Source organism: Saimiri boliviensis, chromosome 13 (assembly GCF_048565385.1).
Source record: "Saimiri boliviensis isolate mSaiBol1 chromosome 13, mSaiBol1.pri, whole genome shotgun sequence".
Classification (NCBI taxonomy): Eukaryota; Metazoa; Chordata; class Mammalia; order Primates; family Cebidae; genus Saimiri; species Saimiri boliviensis.
Genome location: NC_133461.1, coordinates 47,970,959 through 47,995,055, shown reverse-complemented (window position 1 = coordinate 47,995,055; position 24,097 = coordinate 47,970,959).

Sequence of the window (24,097 nt, the reverse complement as noted above, 5' to 3'; positions counted from 1 at the left end):
ACATTCTCCTAAGCTCGATTGAACTTCCTTATCTCTTCTATTTCATGAGGAATGCACCCCATAACAGACATCTAGTAGTATTTTTAAAAGGTGACATTTAAATAATACATGACATTCTCAGGACATTAGTGTATATATATGGACTTGGCATTGTAGCTGTCTTTTATAAACACTACTGCTTTTGGATTAGGCTTGGGCTTTGAGTTGTTTGAGAATTGTGTTCAAATGGATATCAGATGAATTAAAGTCCCGGTTAGTTTCTTATGATTGAAATGTAATATTTATATAACATTTACCTGAATGAAGGAGCTCTGCTATAATATGTTCATTTCTTCATTTTTTCCCTTCATTTTCTGCTACCATGGTATGCCTTGCCAATGTGTAATTATTTTTTTCTGAATATGTTTTGGGAAAATGCCCATACATACATACACATATCTTAGGGACACAATATCAACTGCATTACAAAAAAAGAGAGATATGTTTAAAAAAATCCAGAAAACACCATTTTCTATGAGTAGCAGGAAACGTGAATCAGAAATAAATTCTTTTCTTTATAATATTTTATGGATAATATAATTTTTAATATTATCTGATATTATAATAACTTAGCTCCTTGGCCTGAATAATTAGATCTAGTTTTAGAAACTACAAATAATAGAAAAAAAAATAATCTGTAGCTGGTTTCAGAGTGTCATTTTATCACTGTGTATTTTCTATTTAATTCTAAAGAAAGGTCATAAAAAGAAAATGCCTTAAAATACTCCTAGTTAATAATTTTTATGTCCATAGCTTTGAAGTTAAAAACACCTTTCATATATCCCCTCTTCATATTTCTATAATAATTTTATTCCTAAGTATTCTGAAGGAGAGATTTAAATATTTACCAAAACTGACACAATAAAAATTTTAAAACCGCAGGACAAAATGACAAGATTCAGAGTTCTTAATTAGCCAATAAAACTGTTCACATTCCTTCTCACAATCCACCTACATCTCTTTGTGTATGTGTGTGTGTATGTGTGTGTGAATACCTGTTGAAATAAAACAAATAGCTTTGACATTCGTAGGTAATGGATAACAATTAGACATTAAAATTCAATGAATATGTACAACTAAACCAAAGAAATCTGGAAGGTATCATAAAAACATAATACCCTAGCATTCAACTTCTGTACACATCTTCTTCGCTTAGCCTTGATGTAGTGGGAGTCTGCAGAATTCTGTCAGCAGTTTTCATCTATTTCAGCTTTCACTCCTCTCTGTTGGTGTTTACATACACTCCCCAGCCTCCTCCACATGTCATTGGTGCACAAATCTTCTTCTCCAAGACTAAATCATGCCTTGTGCTCCAACTGTTCCTTCTAAAAACTTATTGAAAATCACTCTATAAAACATCTCATAGATACCTTATAGTCGATATATCAAAAAGCATTCTTATCAGCTCTTTCCTTCCCCAACAGTGACCTTTCCGTTTTGTGCCACAGTTTTTTATGAATGGTATCATTATGTAATCATTCAGAAAATCTAAAGAACAGACAGTTTCACTGAATGGTATCTCTCTTTTATCTTCATCTTCATAAGCGATTCTTCTTTAGTATTTGCAAAAGTAGTAATTCTATATACACATTTCATTCATTAATTCATAGGAACATATGTCATTTGCACATACATTGCAGGTATGATTCTAGGTGCTTGCATTAGAGTATTATGAGCTTATGTTTTAGTGGGAACAGAGAGAAGATAAACTGATAAATAATCAATACAATTAATATCTATACTATATATGAAGATTCCTTTTAATAGTATATTCTAAGTCTTTTATAAAATGCAGCATGAAGAAGATTACCACTATACTTTCTTCAAAGGAGAAGACATTGTGAGAGCAAAAATACTCTTTTAGGGATCAGGAAGATGTTCCTGAAGAAATGATATAGAGCCAGAATGATAAGAAAGATTTAAAGCAATTTTTAATGAATGTAAGTTAAATTGTTTAAGAGTGGAGGAATAAGCAATTCACTTATCCTTCTGTTATATCAATTTCCATATCTTTCAAATGGTTTTATAATAACTGTGTGACTGTGAGAATCAAATATATTAAGGCACATTAAGTGCATCGAAAATATGTGGCATGTGTATTAATTCATTATATTTAATTTATTACCAATATTATTATTTGATTATACAATATGTAAAAAGCACTATGCACAGTATTACAAAAAATAAAAAATAACTTGTACAGGATATGTACTTGTATGTGTTGTGTGCATAATTTCAGTGGTTATCTTTCTCTAAGATGAAAAGATTTCCGTATTCTTGCTTTCTTTAATGCTTCTTTGAGTATGTCATAAAGGAATTTTAATTAGACAATCAGAACACTCTAGTCTTCATAGAAGCATGATAGTCTAAAAGCAAGACAAGCACGGATAATTCCCTAGAAATAATTTTTTTAACTACTAAAATGGTGTTTCTAAGGTTTCATATTAAATCATATGGGCCAAAATGTTTGTGTATGTGTTTGTGTGTGTGTGCATGTGTATTCAATCCTGTATCACCTGCAATTCTGCTATTGAAATAACTTAGCTTAAGGTTCTTTAAAAAAAAAAATGGTTATGTTTCTGGCCTGTCCATCCATTGGTCTGCCTGTCCATTGTATTAAAGGCTTGGATGAATTTATTTATAGCCATAATCTTTTCTTTGGATAATAGCTAAACCTAATAGTGTATCATTGGTACAACCCTGGCAGTCTATCTTCCTGATTCCTCAGGGTAGCTATCCCCTGTACCTCATCACTCCATTGGATCTCCAAACAGACATCATCCTTAAAATCCCATTTGTACCATTTGGATCAGGTCAGGAAGAGTAATAGCTCTAATCTTCTTCGAGTGATATTATTAATCTTGAGCAGGTGAGCTCCAAGGTACTTTCTCTAACCTATACATTTAGAAAGCAGAAGCTTTAGGGCTGTAATGAATAAAGCTAAAATGTAAGCCTGAAGCATAAGGGGAAATGATTGTAAGATTAAGCTGTCCTTTAGGTTTGTGCTTAAAACTTGTTTACTTGTTAAATCAAGAGCTTTAAGAAAACTAAAAAGAGGTATTGAATGGGCTTTGCATCTGAAGATAATCAGAATATTATTCTATTATTAACATTATTTATTTTTTCTCTAACAGAGTCTGTGTTAAAATCACAGCTAAATAAAATTTAGTCTAATATTCTAAGTAAATTTCAATGGCTTTCTGAAGCATTTGTTGTTAATTTATTCATAAAACTATATCTATAATTGACAAAACGAACTCATTTACAGATCAAAATTAAAAGTGAACTTTCTTATTTTTTCTCTTCTCCACTTTGTTCATAAATCGCCTGCTTGATGATCTAAATCAATTTCTCCTGCATAGACAAGAAAGCGATGCGTCATCCTTCTGTTATACATACTCATGTAGGGTTTAATTCAAGTTTTAATTTTTTCTAAATCCTGTATTCACATTCACTAGAAAATCTTTATTTTTAACCACCTTTCAGTGAGTCATAAGAGGATAGGAGTTTGAATTAAATACAGATATTCAAATGTTTAAAGGTTGCAAAGTACTTCTTTTGATTACATGTATAAATATTTTAAAATAATACATTTTTTTAACCTAGGTGGTGTTTTTTTCTACTTAGTAAAATGGCACAGGATTATTTTGCTTATAGACAGAAATGCATTAGTACATCTCCTGATTCGCTAATCCTATTATCAGTTTTTTATAAGTTAGACGTTATGATGGTTATGCACATTTTGTAAATTGTAAAAAAAAAAAAACCCTTAAAACTGAGACTCTTTATTTTATTTTGCTTGAGTATAAATGGATTGCCTTTTAAAATGCCAAATAATTCAATATGTTTCACATAATATTTGTTGTAGTGACCATGATCTACTACATACGTTTGCTTCTTTATAGCTTAGTTTCTTATTTGTAAAATGAAGATCATAACATGTATGCATTTTAAGAAACACATATTGCAACACATTAAATTGCAGATATTGAGCTAAGTACTTTGCATTAATGTTTTTATCAACTCTATTGGCATTGTTTTACATATAAGGAAACTGAGGCACAGAGAAGTCAAGTAACTTTCCAAGCTTATGAAGCTATCAAGTAGTAGAGTAAATGTTCAAATCCAGAAAGTATAACTTCAAGTCCCAAGTGTTTGAAGCTATGACATTTTGCTGCTTTTTCTCTACCAAATAAAGTTTTTAAAAATAAATGATTTCATCAAACAGTGCTCAGAATATTGAAACCGCCTGTATAAGTGTGAGCTACTGTAATTCTTGTCATAATTATTGTGATGTTCTTATTTAACCCACAGTTTGCTCAGACCTACTCTGTGTCACATATTATGCTAGTATTATTGCAATGTTTGGTATTATTACTAGGTCCAATTCACAGAAGGGAAAATGAAAGCTCTGAGAATTTAAATTGCTCAAATACAAACAGCAGAATGCAGACTTAGAATGAAACTTTTAAACTACAATAATGCAGGTTAAAAAGTTCAAAAACTAGATTTGTCTAATAATTTTATAATATCAATTACCTTGAAATAAAGCTAGGTAGTTTTAACCATTTCAGAAGACTAGAATATAGTTTTAAAATCTTCAAAGCAGAGAAGTGGTATAATTAAAGCAAAGAAGGTCCATGAATAACAGATGAAAAATACACATTTTTCCCAAATATGTTAAGACATAGAGATTATTTTGAAAAGGAAACTGGTTAGAATTATAATCACAGAGATAAAATATGTAATTTGTGGAAAATGTCATGTGTGTTATAGCAAAGGAAACCTAAAATAGTTTAGGGGAAGGCAGAAACATGAAGGATAAAATACGATAGTCATTTCCCTCCTGGTGCACCTTCTTATGAGAATAGAACAAGTGGCTTCAATAAGTAATGTTGACCCTAGCAAAATGCAGGCTTGAACCATGCAGGTCTGCTGATACATGGGTTTTCTTCCACCTCTGCCAGCCTTGCAACAGCAAGACCAGCCTCTCCTCTTCCTTTATCTCTTCATCCAATTAACATGAAGAAAATGAGGATGAAGACCTTTGTGATGATCAATTTCCATTTAATGAAGAGTAAATATAACTTCTCTTCCTTATGATTTTCTTTTTCTAAAATTAGTAAATTACATTTGACTAAATAAATTTGAGTGTATACTTGTTTTTTACTTCTCCATCGCCTATTTTATTTCAAATTTTAATTTAATTTCAATTTTTATTTCAGATAGAGAGGGTACATATGCGGGTTTGGTATACTGCATCTAAGTAGTAAGTATAGTACCTAATAGGTAGTTTTTCAACCAATGCCCCACTTCCTTTCTCCCTGCTCTAGTGGTCAGCAATGTCTATTGTTCCCATGTTTATGCCCATGTGTGCTCGATGTTTAGCAACAACTATTTTTTTTAAGTTTGAGGGCACATGTGCAGGTTTTTAAAAAATTTAAGTTCTGGGATACATGTGCAGAATGTACAGGTTTGTTACATAGGCAAACATGGGCCATGGTGGTTTACTATACCCATCAACTCATCACAAGATATTAAGCCCTGCATGGATTAACAACAATGTATGAGTGAGACCATGTGGTATTTTATTTTCTGGTTCTAAATTTGTTCACTTAGGATGGTGGCCTCCAGTTCCATCCAAGCTGCTATAAAGGCCATGATTGTACTCTTTTTATGGCTGTGTAGTAATCCATGCTGTACATGTACCACATTTTCTTTATTCAGTCCACTGTTGATGGGCACCTGGATTGATTCAATTTCTTTGTTATTATGAATAGTGCTGCAATGAACAGATGAGCCCATCAGTCTTTTTGTATAATAATCTATTTTCCTTTGAGTATATACCCGTAATGGGGTTTCTGGGTCAAATCATATTTTAAGTTTTTTGAGAAATCTTAAAAACTGTTTATCACACTGTCTAAACAAATTAACTTTTCCACCAAGAGTGGGAATGTAAGCACTTCCTTTTCTCTGTAGCCTCACCAGAAACAGTTTTTTTTTTTTTCCACTTTTAAATAATGGCTATTCTGAATGGTATGAGATAGTTTCTCACTGTTTTTTGGTTTGCATTTCTCTAATAATTAAATGATTTTGAGCATGTTTTCATATGTATGGTAGCCTGTGTATCTTCATTTTAGAAGTGTCCGTTCATTTCCTTTGCCCAGTTTTTAATGTGGTTATTCATTTTTTGTTTAAGTTCTTAAGTTATTTGAAGATTCTATATATTAGATCTTTGCTGTATGCAGTTTGTGAATATTTACTCCCATTCTGTAGGTTTTCTGTTCTTTTATTCTTTCTATTTTTAGTTTATTTTGCTTTACAGAAGCTATTTATTTTAATTAGGTCCCACTTGTCAAGTTTTGTTTTTGTTCAAATTGCTTTTGGGGACTCAATAAAAAATTCTTTGCCAAGGTCAATGTTAAAAATGCTGTCCCCTAGCTTTTCTTCTAGAATTTCTTTAGTTTGAGGTCTCATACCTAAATCTTTTTATATTTTAAATTAGTATATGGTGAAAGGTAAGGGTGTAGTTTTATTCTTCTGCATATGGCTATCCAGTTATCTCAGCACCATTTATTGATTAGGGATGCCTTTCCCCGTTGCTTGTTTTTTTTTTGGACTTGTCAAAGGTCAGATGGTAGTAGGTGTGTAGCTTTATTTCTGAGGTTTATATTCTGTTCCATTGGTCTATGTGTCTGTTTTGGTATCAGTACCATGCTGCTTTGCTTACTAGAGCCTTATAACATAGTTTGATTTTGGTTAGTGTGATAACTCTGGTTTATCCTTTTTGCTTATTGTTGCTTTGGCTATTAGATATCTTTTTTTGGTTCTATATGAATTTTAGAATAGTTTTTTTCTACTTTTGTGAAAAATGACATTGGCATTTTTATAGGAATAGCATTGATATCTGTAAATTGCTTTTGGAAGTCTGGTCATTTTAACAATATTGATTCTTCCAATCCATGAGCATGGAATGTTTTCCCATTTACTTGTGCCATCTCTGATTTCTTTCAGTAGTACTTTGTAGCCTTGAACCAAATGGATTCATAGTTGAATTCTACCTGACATACAAACAAGAAATGGTACCCATCCTACTGAAACTATTCCAAAACACTGAGGAGGAGGGGCTCCTTTCTAACTCATTGTATGAGGCCAGCATCACTATAATACTAAAATTTGGCAGAGACACATTAAAAAAAAAAAAAAAAGGAAACCAAGCCAATATCTCTAATGAACATAGGCAAAAATCCTCAACAAAATACTAAGAAACTGAATCCAGCTGCACATCAAAAAGTTAACACAGCAAAATCAAACTTCATTCCTGGGATGCAAGTCTGATTCAACATACAAAATAAATGTGATTTGCCACAAATCAGAGCATTAACAGCAAAACAAAACAAAATAAATAAATAAATAAAAAGAAAAGAAAAAAAGAGATCATATCAGTTGATGTAGAAAAATATTTTGATAAAATTGAACATCACTTAATGATAAAAAGCTGTCAACAGACTAGGCATTGAAAGAACATACCTCAAATAATAAGAACTATCTGTAACAAAACCCACAGCCAACATTATATTGAATGGGCAAAATATGGAGCCATTCTTCTTCAGAACTGGAACAAGACAAGGATGCCCACTCTCACCAGTCCTATTCAACATGGTACTGGAGGTCTTAGGCAGAACAATGAGTCAAGATAAACAAAGAGCAGACATCCAATTAGGAAAAGAAGTCAAACTATTTCTCTTCACTGATGATATGATTATATACTTAGATAATCCTGAAGACTCCACCAAAAAACTAAATACTTAGAAATACAGGTAACCTTAGCTGGGCATGGTGGCACATGCCTGTAATCCCAGCTACTCAGGAGGCTGAGGCAGGAGAATTGCCTGAACCCAGGAGGTGGAGGTTGCAGTGAGCCGAGATCACGCCATTGCGCTCCAGCCTGGCTAACAAGAGTGAAACTCCGTCTCAAAAAAAAAAAAAAAAAAAGAAATACAGGTAACCAAGGAGGTGAAAGGACTTTATGATATTCTTAATAGGATTTTATTTACCTAGCCTACCTTATTGTAAGAACACAATATATAAAACAAATAAAATACAATACATGTGGGCCAGGCAGGGTGGCTCACACTTGTAATCCCAGAACCTTGGAAGACTGAGGCAGGAGGATCACTTGAGATCACAGCTTCGCGATCAGCCTAGCCAACATGGTGAAATCCAGTCTTTATTAAAAATACAAAAATTAGCCAGGCGTTGTGTCTGTAATCCCAGCTACCTGGGAGGTGGAGGTTTCAGTGAGCCAAGATGGCGACATTGGACTCCATATATATACATTTGTGTGTGTGTGTGTGTGTATGTATGTGTGTGTGTGTGTGTATATATATATATATATATATATATATATAAGCATTCACATATAACATATGCATTAATTGACAGTTTGTGTTATTAGTAAATCATCTGGTCAACTACAGGCTATTGATTGTTCGGTCTTTGGCAAGTCAAAAATTATATATAGATTTTCAAATGCACAGGGGTCAGTGCTGCTAACCCCATGTTGTTCAAGGGTGAACTTATATTTATTATTTTTACAACTTGCATAATTCAAATAAAAATGAAGCTGCTTTGGTGTGTTTAGACAAAGTTTCTATGTACCTCTTTAAAAAAGCATATCTTCTGAGCTTAACCTGTTTGTATTTATTGTGTTACATTTGGATTTATTTCTATCAAGTAATATTATGTCTCATAATTGGTTATATTTTATTTCTTGTTATATATCATCCTTTGGATTTACTGTAGTTTACTTTCTTTTTTTTAATTGCGTTTTAGGTTTGGGGGCATATGTGAAGAACATGTAAGATTGTTGCATAGGTACACACATGGCAGTGTGGTTTGCTGCCTTCCTCCCCATCACCTATCTCTTGCATTTCTCCCCATGTTATCCCCCTTCAACTCCCCATCCCCTGTTGTCCTTCCTCTAGTTTCCCTCCACAGAACCCAGTGTGTGATGCTCCCCTCCCTGTGTCCATGTGTTTTCATTGTTCAACACCCACCTATGAGTGAGAACATGTGGTGTTTGCTTTTCTGTTCTTGTGTCAGTTTGCTGAGAATGATGGTTTCCAGATAAATTCATGTCCCTACAAAGGATATGAACTCATCATTTTGGCTGCATAACATTCCATGGTGTATATGTGCCACATTTTCCCTGTCCAGTCTATCATCAATGGGCATTTGGGTTGGTCCAAGTCTTTGCTATTATAAATCCAGTGCTGCAATCAACATTCATGTGCATGTATCCTTATAATAGAATGATTTATAATCCTTTGGATAGATACCCAGTAACGAGATTGCTGGGTCAAATGGAATTTCTATTGCTAGGCCCTTAAGGAATCACCACACTGTCTTCCACAATGGTTGAACTAATTTACACTCCCACCAACAGTGTAAAAGTGTTCCTATTTCTCCACATCCTCTCCAGCATCTGTTGTCTCCAGATTTTTTAATAATCACCATTCTAATGGGCATGAGATGGTATCTCAATGTGGTTTTGATTTGCATTTCTCAAATGACCAGTGATGATGAGCATTTTTTCATATGTTTGTTGGCCTCATATATGTCTTCTTTTGTAAAGTGTCTCTTCATATCCTTCACCCACTTTTGAATGGGCTTGTTTGGTTTTTTTTTTCTTGTAAATCTATTTTAGTTCTTCGTAGATTTTGGATATTAGCCCTTTGTCAGATGGGTAGATTGCAAAAATTTTTTCACATTCTGTTGGTTGCCAATTCATTCTAATGACTGTTTCTTTTGCTGTGCAGAAGCTGTGGTTTATTTTCAAATAATTTTCTCCCTAATGGTTTTAAAATTACACACTTTATGATATTCTTTAAAAACTTTTCTTGGGCTTCTATAATGCATATTTTATGTAATCAGGCTTAAAGTTTGGAAATATTTTTAACTTTATTTCTGAAAACATTTCAAAACCTTTCTACCCCATTCACCTACCCCTAGCTTGAATGTTCCTGTGGTTCACTATTTTTAATCTGTTTAATAACACTATGTGCTGCAGCATGTGTGTTTTATTGAATGATGATATAGATAGAGAAAAGTGCACAAATCTTAATGTTTTTAGCATTGTGGACATTGCAAAGTGAGCATATTTATATAAGCAGTATCCAGAAGCCCCACTATGAGGTCTATATCCCGCATTTTATTTTGAACATTACACATCATTATTATTTTATAAGTTGATAAAGATTGTTTAGACTCTAGTCATTTCCTGTTTAAGTATTTTCCTTCTCCAATTACTAGGAACTGTCTGTGGGAATTCTAATCAGAGAAATATGCTAACTTTCCCATTATTTCTTTTTTTTTTCTGCTTCTTATATCTTTCTTTTTTTCTTTACAAATTCTACTCTTACAGCATTTATACTGTTACACTGTTAAAAACTTTTAAAGAAAGTAAATTCATTACTGCCATAAAATTATAAAATGAATATATCAAAGATTTTATGTAAGGTATTAATTCAGTAAAGTATTAAAAACTAGTTCATAGGAGAATTTAACACATATGGAAAGAAAATTAAAAAGTGCTTAAAAGAATTCACTAATTGACACACAACTGGCCAATATACACAGGGCAATAATAAATTGTACCTCAAAACCTGTTTGCATTTCTATGAAGTAACTTTCATTTCTAGTAGTTAACACTAATTTACAGTTATACAAAGCTTAAAGGTGATGAAAGAGGCTAATTATCTGGAAAGTGTGCTAGACAGGACACCCAGTAATCATTTTTACTCATTTCAATGACTTTTAAATTTATCCTGACATTATGTAGTAAGCAGAAAATGTTTAAAAAGAAATGTCAAATGAAAGAAGAGGAACAAGGAGGAGAAGGAAAGGAGGAGAAGAAATATTAAAACAACAGTTGCCAATTAAGTCTGCAATAATAAATGCAAATGCATTAGTTAGGCTCACAAATACCCCAAAAAAACCCAAACAACAGCACACAAAATGAGGGTTTAAAGGTAGATTGTTATATAAGATTTTAAAAATCCAGCTGTATGCAGTTTACAAGAGAAATATCTAAATCTAAAGAACTCAAACAAAATGAAGACTGAAGTTTGAAGACTAAAATGTAATAAACCATGAAAACCCTAACAAAAAAATTAGACAGCTAAATTGAGTTCTGAAAAAACAGACTATAAATGTAATAAGTAGTTTAAATAGAGATATAAAGAATAAAAAATGTTTAACCAGGATTGAATAACAATTTAAAATTTATGGTTTCTGGTAAAACACTTTTGACCTACATGAAGTAGAAATTATTGGGGTTGGAGCCAAGATGGCTGACTAGAAGCAGCTAGTGTGCACTGTTGTCATGGAGAGGAGACAGTGGTGAGTAAACAGTAGCTCCTTAACCGGAACATCCAGTTAAGGAGTCAACAAAGAACATGACAGGACGCCACCCATCTGGGGTTAGCGTGAAACTACAGTAGGCTCCCCTCCACAGGGCAATGCTGGCTGTGTGAGAGCTCCCAGGAACCCACATTTGTACCATGAACCTTTCCAACCTTGGGCTCAAGAGATCCCCCATGACACCTCCCCTCTGGGGCCTCCAGACTGACACAGAGAGCTATGTGGATTCTGAGCAGAGCCTCTACTCAGGCACATGTGGATTTCCAGGGGCCTTGGACCACTGGGCATCCTGGTACCAGTGGCTACAGCTCCAGCAATACTAAAGACCAGTCCCCCTCCCCTGTCCCCAGAATAGGGGCTGAATCTATGAGACTAAGGAGTGGACAGACTGCAGGCCTCACCTCCACTGCATGTCACTGAACAGGGCCCACTGGCCTAGGACCATCATGGCCACCCCAGCCCAACCTGAGCTCTTGAGCTGGGAGCAGCCCTGAGGTGGAGCTCCAGAAAGGACTAGGGAGGCCTTCCAATTTTCCTACTCTGCAGTCCCTGCACCTGTCACCCTCAGGCTTGGGAGGGAGTGCAATTATTAAAGACTAGTGTGGGCCCACAGCACAGAACAGTTGTCTTATGAAAAAAATGACCAGACTGTTTTTCACAAGGTTCCCTGTTACCACTACTCCTCAATGGGCAGGGCCTCCCAACCTGTAACCCCAGCCACCCCAGCCCACCTGGGATCTTCAGCCAGTAGCAGCTCTGCACTTGCCTGGGATAGAGCTCCTAGTGGTCGCAGGCAGGTCCACCGTATTTATTGTTCCATAGCTCCAATCCCTACTACCTTCAGGCTTGAGAAGGAACATGGTGATTAAGGACTGTGGTGGACCCCAGCACAGAACAGCTGCCTTATGGAAAAGTGGCTAAATAGTTTTCCACACATGTCCCTGCAATTGTCACTCTCATGGGGCAAAGCCTCTAAACCTGGGGCTCCAGCGTAACTAACCTGACGCTGCATGAACTCTTCAGTCAGTAGTAGTTTTTGTTTCTTTGTGGGGGACATCCCAGAGACAGCCCACAGCCCTTTCCCCATTGCAGGTACAATGGTACCTGCCCTTACTGCCCTTGGATGGGGGAAAAAACAAAGGGCTTGGACATGTCACTGGCACCTTCAGCATACCCACAGCCTTCATACACAGAGGAGCGCAGTCTGTTTTTCCTATGAGCCCCGATCCCTACTCCACACCAGGCAGCGCCCTTGGTGTTGCCCTTCACAGAGCAAGGTGATGCCCTACTCCTGACTGAGCATTCCCACTGGAAGCAGCTCTGTGTTTTCCTGGGGGTAAAGCTTCCACATGCTACTGACAGTGCCTCCGTCAATGCCACTGCAGCAGTTCTGTCCTTGCTGCTTTCAGACTGGAGAAGGAGCAAAGAGCCTAAAGGCTTTACTGAGGCCTTCTGCATGCCACACTTACCATACAAAGAAAGGCTCCAACCCCTTGTCCTTCATCAATTAGGACCCCTGGCTTGGGCCACAGCGTAGCCACCTCCTCCCTTGGCTGAACATTCGTATTAGTAGTGGCTCTGCGTTTCTTTGGGATGGAGGTCTCAGAAGCAACTGAAAGCCCTTTTGCCGCTACCATTGCAGTGGTACTTCCTTTGCTTCATTCAGACTGGGAAAGGAACAAAGACCCTGCAGGCTACACTCACACCTGCAGCATGTCACAGCTGCCTTAAGGAGAAGAGGCCAGTTTGTCTTCCCCATGAGCCCCTCGCCACTCAGCACATTACCAGGCAGGGACCCTGACTTGGATCACAACATAGCTGTCTCACGCCAGCTCTGCATTTCCCTGAGGTGCAGCCCCAAGGGACAAATGAAAGGCCTTCTGCCACTGCCACTGCCAAGTTCCCTGAACATGCTGCCCCAGGCTGGGGAGGAAACATAAATCCTGAGTTCTTCCTAGGGCTGCAGTGTGCAGCCCAGGAATGCCAAGCCAAGATCTGCAGCCAGCACTCAAGTGGTCAAGGAGCCCACATCATCAGGGTACTGAGGAGCAAGTCTGCAAATGCAAGAAAATATACAGAAGCTACATGGTTGAACATGAGGCTACCTACTAGCCAAACTGGAACCAGACAACAATACATACTCTCACCACTTTTATTCAACACGTTATTGGACGTTTTAGAAAAAACAATCCAGCTTGAGGAAGAAATAAAAGGCATCCAAACATAAAAAGAAGAAGTCAAACTATCTCAGTTTACATATGGTTTGATTCTATACCTAGAAAACCCTGCAGTTTCTGTCAAGTGTCAAATCAGGAATGTAGGCTATTTTTTCAAGGTGGTGAAAGAACTCTGCAATGAGAAGTGCAAAAACATTGCTGAAAGAAATCAAAGATGACACAAACAAATGAAAAACCATTCCGTGCCAATGAAAAGGAAAAATCCATACTATCAAAATGGCCATAGTGCCCAAAACAATTTATAGATTTGATACTATTTCTATCAAATTACCAGTGACATTTTTCAGAATTAAGAAAATTTTATTTTTAAATTCATATGTAACAATAAAAGACCCTAAATAGCCAAAGCAATCCTAAGCAAAATGAACAAAGTTGGAATTATAACATTACCTTGACACCAAACTATGCTACAAGGCTACGGTAACCAAAACAGTATGGTACTGGTACAAAAATAGACACAGAGACCAATGAAACAGAATAAAGGCCAGAAATAAATTTATGCACCTACAACCATCTGATCTTCAACAAAGTTGACAAAAACAATCAATAAGAAAGGACTCCCTGATCAGTAAATGGTGATGGGATATCTGGCTAGCCATATGCAAAATGTTGAAACTGGATCTTTTCCTTTTAAAATCAAAAATCAAGTCAAGATGAATCAAAGACTTAAATTTAAAATGTAAAACTACAAAAACCCTTGAAGAAAACCCTGGAAATACCACTTGAGACAGGCCTTGGCAAAGATTTTATGACAAAGATGCCAAAAGCAAATGCAACTGAAATAAAAATTGACAAACGGGACCTAATTACACTAAAGAGCTTCTGTTCAGTGAAAGAAACAGTCAACAACATAAACAGGCAACCATGGAATGTAAGAAAATATTTGTGAATTATGCATGTGACCAAGTTCTACTATCCAAAGTGTGTAAAGAACTTAAATTAACAATTAAAAATTAAACACCCCATCAAAAAGTGGGCAAAGGGTATAAAAGACACTTTTCAAAAAGAAGACAATATAGGTGGTCAAGAAGCATATGAAAAACTCTCAGGATCTCCAATCATTAGATAAATGCAAATAGAAAATCATGAAAGATACCATCTCACACAAGTCAGAATGACTATTATTAAAAATTCAAAAAATAACATTTTAATTTAAAAATTAAAAAATAACACATGTTGCAAGGCTGCAGAGAAGAGGCAGTGCTTGTACACTGCCAGTAGCAATGTAATTTTCATAGTTCAGCCACTAGGAAAAGCAGTTTGGTGATTTCTCAGAGAACTTAAAACAGAACTACAATTCATTCCAGAAATCTCATTATTAGGTATAGACTTAAAGGAATATAAATCATTATGACATAAAGACACATGCATGCTTATGTTCATTGTAGTACTATTCACAATAATGAAGACATGGAATCAATCTAAATGTCCTTCAATGATAGACTGATTGATATGGTTTGGCTGTGTCCCCACTCAAATTTCAACTTGAATTGTATCTCCCAGAGTTCCTATGTGTTAGGGACCCAGCAGGAGGTAATTGAATCATGGGGGCCGGTTTGCCACTTTACATAGAATATGAGCAACTTTTAACTTTTTAACATTTACTAATTCTCTAAATTTGTTGCAATTAACAAAGTATTATAATCAGAAAAAAGAAAAGAGAAAATTAAAAACAATAGCAACAATGAAAGCCCCTATACCATTCTTGCTCACATCAAATTATAGAGCCTAAGGTCCCAAACCAAGAGTGATTCTTCAATCCTCTCTGTCCTTGAAACCCCATACGTAACCAAATACTAAATTACATAGTTACTATCTTAAGATAAAACTTCATCCTTAACAAAACAACTCTTTCCTTCTTCACCTCCATTGCAGTTTAACTTGCCTTACTTTGAAGGCTACATCCTCCTTGAACTCACTGTTTTGATTTTATTCACATTCTAATCTTTTTTCTACAAAGCAGCAAGAATTATCTTAAAAATAGATAGAATAATGGCACTCTTTTGCTTAAAATTCTTCAATTGCTTCTTTAAAAATCAAAGCTTTTTTTGTGATAACCTAGAAGGTCCTTGTGATCCGGCTTTAGCCTACCTTTCCAACCATTTCACACTTTACTATAAGCCTCCCCTCCTTACTGCTAATTAGTCCTGACAGCCCTCTTCTTTTCCTTCTTTTTAAAAAGACTTCACTATTTTTTTTAACAGCAGTTTTAGTTTCACAGTAAAATTGATAGGAAAGTACCATTTCGCATATGCCATCTGCCCTGACTTATATGCCTTCTGCCCCTGACTTATGTGTCATTTTCAGCAACACCCACCATAGTGGTACATTGGTAAAATTGATGAACCTACATTGATATATCATTATCACCTCAACTCGCTAGTTTACTTTAGGCTACCATCCTAGTGCTGTACATTCTATAGGTTTACATAAACATATAATGAAATGTATTCATCATTATGGTATCATGCAGAGTAGTTTGACTGCCCTAAAAATCCTCTCCACTCTGCCTGTTCTTCCCGCCTTCCCCTCTAAACCCTGACAGCTCATCATTTTAATGTCTTCATAATTTTAACTTGCCAGAATGTTATATAACTGAAATAATACAGCATTTAGCCCTTTCACATTGGCTCCTTTCACATAGTAAGATGCATTTAAGTTTCTGTGATGTCTTCTTATGGTGTGATGGCTCACTTGTGAATAATATTTATGTTTCAAATAATATTTCTTTGTCTGGATGTATCCCAATTAAATGATCCACCTACTGAAGAACATATTGGTTGCTTCCAAGATTCAAATTGTGAATTTGCTATAAAGATCGATGTGCAAATTTTTGTGTGGACATTAAGTTTCAAGTTCCTTTGGATAAATATCAAAGAGCATGATTGGTGGTTTGTATGGTAAGAGTATGTTTATTCTCAAAAGATCTGAACAAACTGTCTTTCACAGTGGCTGTATCATTTTGCATTTCCATCAGCAAGTTATAAAAATTTCTATTGTTCCAAATCCTCATCAGCATTTGGTGTTGTCAATGTTCTGAATTTTAGTTATTTTTTAACATAAGTAGTACTATATCATTGTTGTTTTAATTTACATTTTCCTAATGACACATGATGTGTAGCATCTTCTCCTTATACTTATCTACTATCTGATGTCTTCTTTGATGAGGTGTCTGTTAAGGTCTTTCACCCAGTTTTAAATCAGCTGGTTTGCTTTCTTCTTGTTGAGTTTTAACAGTTATATATATATATATATATATATATATATATATATATATATATATGATAGTCCTGTAAAATATATATTTTTGCAAATACATTCTTCCAGTTTCCAGTTTGTGGCTTGCCTTTTCATTCTTTTGACTGTGTCTTTTAGAGAGCAGAAAATTTTGATTTTAATAAAGTCAAGCTTATAAATTATTTTTTTTCATGGATCATGTCTCTGGTGTTGCATCTAAAGAGTCACCAACCCACTAATTATCTAAATGTTCTTCAATGTTTTCTTCTAGCCTGAAAGCCTTCTTTATGTTTTAAATATGTCACCTTCTTTTCCACTTTAATGCTGTCTTATTCAGCATTGGTTGCTGATATGGTTTGTGTCCTCACCCAAATTTCACCTCTAATTGTAATCTCCATAATCTCCCCGTGTCAAGGACAGGACAAGATGTAGGTAATCACTTGATGGAGGAGGTTTCCACAAGTTGTTCTCAGGATAGTAACTGAGTTCTCATGACATCTGATGATTTATAAATGTCTGGCATCTCCCTTGCTTGCACTCACTCCATCCTGCCACCCTGTGAAGAAGCTGCCTGCTTCTTTTTTGTCTTCCGCCGTGATTTTAAATTTTCTGACGCTTCCCCAGAAATGCAGAATTGTGAGTCAATTAAACCTCTTTCGTATAAATTACCAGTCTTAGGTATTTCTTCATAGCAGTGTAAGAATAGACTCATATAGATACTATAACAACATGCCATAAACTGGGGAGCCAAAACTATAAGAATGTATTTCTTGCAGTTGTGGAAGCTGGGAAGTGCAAGATATAGCTTTCAGCAGATTTGATGTCTGTTGATGACCCACTCTCTGCTTCACAGATGACAACTTCTCTCTGGGTCCTCACATGGTAGAAGGGCAAGGAGTGCCCTCAAGCCTCTTTCATAAGGACACTAATCACATTCATGTGGGCTCTATCTTTATGACCTGTTATTATTTGAATATTTGCACCATCAAAACCTCAGTTTGAAATGTGATTCCCAGTGTGGGAGGTGAGATCTAGAGTGGGAGGTGCTTAGGTCATGAAGGCAGATTCTTCATGAACAGTTTGGTGCCTTCCTTGCAGTAATGATTTCAAATGACACCTGGTTGTTTAAAGGAGCCTGATCTTTCTCTCTTGCCTTCTCTCACACCATGTGACATGCCTGCTTCCCCTTCACCTTCCACTGTGATTGTAAGCTTCCTGGAGCTCTAACCAGCAGATGCCAACACTATGCTTCTTGTTTAGCCTGCAGAACCATTAGCTAAAATAAACTTCTTCTTTATAAATAACCCAGTTTCCAGTATTCCTTTACAAAAGCAATGGAAAACAGACTGACAAGTGACATAATTAGCTCCCAAAGGCTCTGCTTTTTAATACCATCACTTTGAGGTTTCCAACATATGAATTTGGAAAGGATGAAACATTAAGACCATAGCAAATGCCATATATTCTCTCTACTCAGAACATTCCACCTCATAACTGGCTCATTGAGGAAGTCATGAGAATTCATCTCTCAGTTTTCCAACCACAGGGAATATAATTGACATAGGCCTCAGCTGCTGTTCTCTGATATTCATCTCTGAGTTTGCACCGAAGCCCACTCTTCGCATAGGCTGCTCCTAGCTCACAGATGGACATGTCAAGGATACTGAAGTGAGCTGTTCCCCTGGAGGCACAGTGATCCTCTGTGGCTGACTTTCACTCCAGGACTCTCCACGGCCCTACACAATTTTTCTTAGGCTACAAGATAGCACATTTTCACTTTCAACCTTCCTTTCTTTTCTCCTTGACTTGGAGTACACTTTCAACAGATTTTGATTGCTCTTACAGCTTTATCTAGATTTGTCTTATTTTCCTTCACAGGCACGTCCCCTAATAAAATCCTTAAAGATTTAATGTCATCTGGGTATCTGCTTCTTGGTGAATCTAGTATGCATTCTCTCATACATGCTTCAACTTATCTTCAGACAAAACCTACCTAATATATAACTTCACTAGTTACTCTGTGTCCTATTACATTTTTGTTTTATTAATTTTTAAAAATACTTTTAAAATTTTAATTTTAACACATGCTCGTTATACTTATTCTTGTATTGATTTTTTACTTGTAAAATTTAAGCTCCATGAGATCAGGAATCTTTTTGTCTCATTCAGCAATATATCCTTTTTATATCTGAGATATAGTAAACAATAAATATTTGTTAAATTAATTTATACCTAGCCTGTAACTAATACATGACCAGCTTCATACAAATGCACTAATAGTTAAAGATTAGGTAGCAGTTGACTAAGTCAATAAAGTTTTCCTGTCAATTCTGGTGTCGTATACTGAACTCTCTTATGTCTACATGGAACTGATCTCATACAATTAATCCATAGGGGTTTAGTGAATAATTTGACAATTTTTAAGTCATCTCTATTAGAGAGAGTCATAACTTTGAAGCTAAAGGGAAAAATTAAAAGGAGGAATATATCAGCTTTCACATTTCCAATCTACCTGGAGAATTTAATATTAATCACTGAAGTGGTGTCGTTGTCTGGGGTATATATCCAAGGTTCATCTTTTTATGCCAAGAAAATCAAGGATGCAGACACACAATAAGTGAGTTTAAGATCAGGTGTTTAATAGGCAAAAGAAAGTGAATAGCTCTCTCTTCTGCAGAGAGAGAGGAGTGCCTGAATGGGTCTTTGGATCTGCAGCGAAGCGCATGGGGGTTAATAGACTGGCTTGAGAAGGTGGTGTCTGATTTACATAGGGCCCAAAGATTGGTTGGACCAGGTGTGCTTTCTACATAGCATGCAAAGAAGCTGGACACTCAACCCTAATCTTTTATTATGCAGATGGGTTCTCTACCTGGCCAGCACCATGTTGCCTTTTCCTTTACTGTACACATGGTTGACAGAGAAAAAGAAAGATGGAGGGGTCATGTTGAACATGCCTAGCTCCCAGGAAGCCTTTTCCTATTGGCATAGCTGCCGTCATTCACCCATGCAATTTTCCAGCTTGCTAATCTGTATCTGCAGCTTAATTTTACAGGCTGCTTTTTGTTAGAAAATAAATAATTTGGAGGCTGCTTCTATTAAAAGAAAAACCTTATCATGGACTTTTTTACCCTCCTTATCTGCCTAAATAATTTCTTTTTAATTCTTGTATCATTACCACCACCACTTCCTTCTCTAGAAAAATGCCTCTCTTGTCCTTATTGACTTTACACTTTCATATATTAATTCTATAAATGTATGCTAATGCTGGCTCCATTTTATTTTCCTCATCGGTCCAGGCAGTATACTCAAACATGGGTATTACCTCTACATTATTTTTATCTCAGTGAATTTATCCATTCCTGTGGCTGCAACTATCATAACACACACAGGTAACCCATATTTCTAAATTTTATTTCCTAACAGTGCTTTCTTATATTATGAAATTATGTACATATTTATACATATATAGAACTTACATGAAATAATAAACATAATAAATGTACCTATACTACAGTAGTACAGTAACAAAAACAGCATATACAAGTACAAAAGAAGACACATAGACCAATAAGGCAAAATAGAGAGCCCAGAAATAGGGCTGCACACCTAAAACCATCATGATTTTTGACAAAGCTGATAAATATAAGCAATGGAAAAAGAACTGGTGCTGGGATAAATGGTTAGTCATATGCAGAAGACTGAAACTGGACTACTTTCTTATGCCACATACAAAAATTAATTCAAAGTGGATTAAAGACTTAACTATAAACCCAAAACTACAAAAATCCTGGAAGACAGTCTAGTAATACTATTCTTGACATAAGAACTGGCAAAGAAGACTTCAAAAGCAATTGTGATGAAAACAATTATTTATAAATGGGATCTAATTAAAGAGCTTTTACATAGCAAAAGAAACTGTCAACATAGTAAACAGGTAACACGTAGGATGGGAGAACATAATTTCAAACTATGCATCTGACTGTCTAATATCAAGCATCGAAAATAAACTTAAAATGAATTTACAAAAAAAAAAACACTCAAAAAATGGACAAAGAAGATAAACAGACACTTCAAAAGCAGGCATACATGTGACCAAACAGCATATGAAGAAAACTGCAATATCACTGATCATTAAATAAATGCAAGTCAAAACCACAATGAGATACCATTTCACACCAGTCAAAATGGCTGTTTACCAAAAAGTCAAAAAATATGAGATGCTGGCAAGTTTACAGAGAAAAAGGAACAACTATACAGTGTTGGTGGGTATATAAATTTATTCAACCATTGTGGAAAGCCATGTGGCAATTCCTTAAAGACCTGAAAATGGAATTATCATTTCATTTAGCAATCCCATTTTTGGGTATATCCCAAGAAAAATACAAATCATTCTACCATAAAGACACATGCACATGAATGTTCACTGCAGCATTATTGACAATAGCAAAGCCATAGAATCAAGCTAAATACCTATCAATGACAGACTGAATAAAGAAAATGTAGTACATATACAGCATGAAATACTACGCAGTCAAGAAAAATGAATAGACTGTGTGCAGGAGCATGGATGGACTGGAGACCATTATCCTTAGCAAACTAATGCAGGAACAAAAACCCAAATACTGTATGTTCTCACTTATAAGTGGGAGGTAGATGATGAGAACTTACAAATCCAAAGATGTACAACAGACACTGGAGCCTACTTGAGTGTGGAAAGTGAGAAGAGGGAAATAGCAGAAATAAAATAAAATAAAATAACTATGGGGTATTAGGTTTAGTGCCTGGGTGATGAAATAATCTGCACAACAAATCCACATAACAAGAGTTCACCTATATAACAAACCTGTTCTTGTATCCCTGAACCTAAAATAAAGGTTTTAGAAAGTATATATGTAAAAAAGATATATAAATATTTAAATAATCTTTAATATTTTGACTTCATATTTCAATATAAATAATAGATAATATAACATTTAATCTAAAATATTTGCATTTAAAATATATCAATATTTTAGTTATATACTGTAATAGGAGCATAGACTTTATAGTTGTAAATACTACAGTAAACATTTTGTGCCTGTAACTCAGTAATTGCATGAATTTGAACACCTTAGTTAAAATTTTTTGGTTCTAGTTTTGTTATCTAAGAAATAGAGCTAATAGTACCCACCACACTAAAATAACAGCTTCTGGTATGAGTTATAGATTTAATGGCATATGACTGTTAATGGAGTTAAATAGCTTTTAGGATGCAGTCCCATTCTCTTAGTAATATTTGGCTAATGTGTAAATTTTAATTGTTACTTTTCCATGTCAAATTAATAATTAAAATAAAATAAATCATAATAAGCAAATGACAGGTCAAATATATAAGTGAGTTAATTTATTAATACAGTAAATATTTTCTTTTATTAGAAAAATATTTCCAAAAAAGAACTTTAGTAAATTGGCTATTTTCTATTTATAATCCGATTTTCTACCAATCCTGTCAGCATTTTAAAGTAGAGTGATAACACTTCTTATGATTCACAAATGATTTCATCTGTTGAGAAAGCATTGAAGTGGTAGTTTAACAATTTTTATAAACAAAATAACTGAAAGAAGATTTTGGGAAGAATTTTTTTAACTTTTCCTCTTTCTTTACTATTCTCTCCTAAAACACAAGTATATATGAACCACACAATCATGACCACAAAAATTATGATGTAGAACTACTTTCTACCTAAATTGTACACAGTACCCATGTTTGAAGGACACTGAATCCACTACTTCCTCTACTCTTTGCTCTACCCCTTTAGTAACCGAGAGGTGCAAATACAAGTGAATTGACTTCAAAAAATAGTCAGAATACAAAAGAGAGAGGTAAATATTCACTTCCTTCAGGAAAATATTTTTTTAATGTACATCAACTTTGTTAATTTAGTGAGACAGTGAAATATGCACAGACAAACGTCTTTTATCATTTGATTTAAGCATATTTCAATGTTAAGTTTACAATAATAAAAAGGACTTTATACACACTAGTGAGCCATTTCTGCTAAAACCAATCATTTAGATTGCCTTTCAGTCTATGTAGCTCCTAGTGAAAAGCTTCCAAATGGGTTGCAAATTATGTACCACCCACAAAGAGCACTGAAAATTAATAAACATAATTCCATGTTCCACATATCTTTACTAATAAGCCAATGATATTATTTAGTAGATATCTATTCATGATGATAAAATTTGAACATGATACTTATAAGGAATATTTAATGCATTTGCATTAATTTCAGTGTCTAGGAAAAAATAGTAATTTAATATACTTTAGGAATATGGTTTTAACATTAATTTGTTTCTGGAGGCCTTGTTTGACAAATCCAGAATATTTCTAGTCAAGTCAAAATGTAGTCATAATTAGAAAGGAGGCATTTGTTTTTCTGATCTCTGTTATGCAGACAGTTTGAACTTCAAATGAAGGGTTCAAGCTATATATCAGAATGTTAAATATGTAATGTCACACATATTAATTTTATGAAGTAAATAAATAGTATTCCTTTCGGACATAATATATTGTAAAACATTGAGCAATAATATAACATTATCTCACTGAATTTTTCTTAATAACCATTTTTTCTTAGGTATAATGAAGCAATCTTCCAAAATGGATATTCTAAAAACATGAACCAGTTCGATTATTTTTATTGATAGCTAATATCATCACTTAAAAATGTTAAAAGCATAATTTTTATACATATACAGAATAACTATAAAAATTTTAGCTAATTGATAAGAGAACATAAAGATAAATCAGAAAAAATACAAATGAGAAATTGATCTCTTGCTATACGTATGATAATGATAAAGATATACATAAATCCTGTGTATAAAATTGTGACGTGAAATCTAAACAGGTTAATGACCCATAGGATAATAAAACAGAAACCTTGGGATTACTTTAACATTGGGAAAAAATTATTTGAATAGTATTAGTTTTTCACAAGTTAACAGCTAATTTTATAAAGAGTACTTTCTAGTAATATCTAAATGCTTAGATTTTTCAATCAATTTATTCTTAAGTGAATTTATTAGGAAGTATTCAAGCATTACATTGCAAGTAGACACAGGTTATGTTTTGCCTCATAGATTTTATATAATGTTCCTTAAAACTGTTTTTTGAT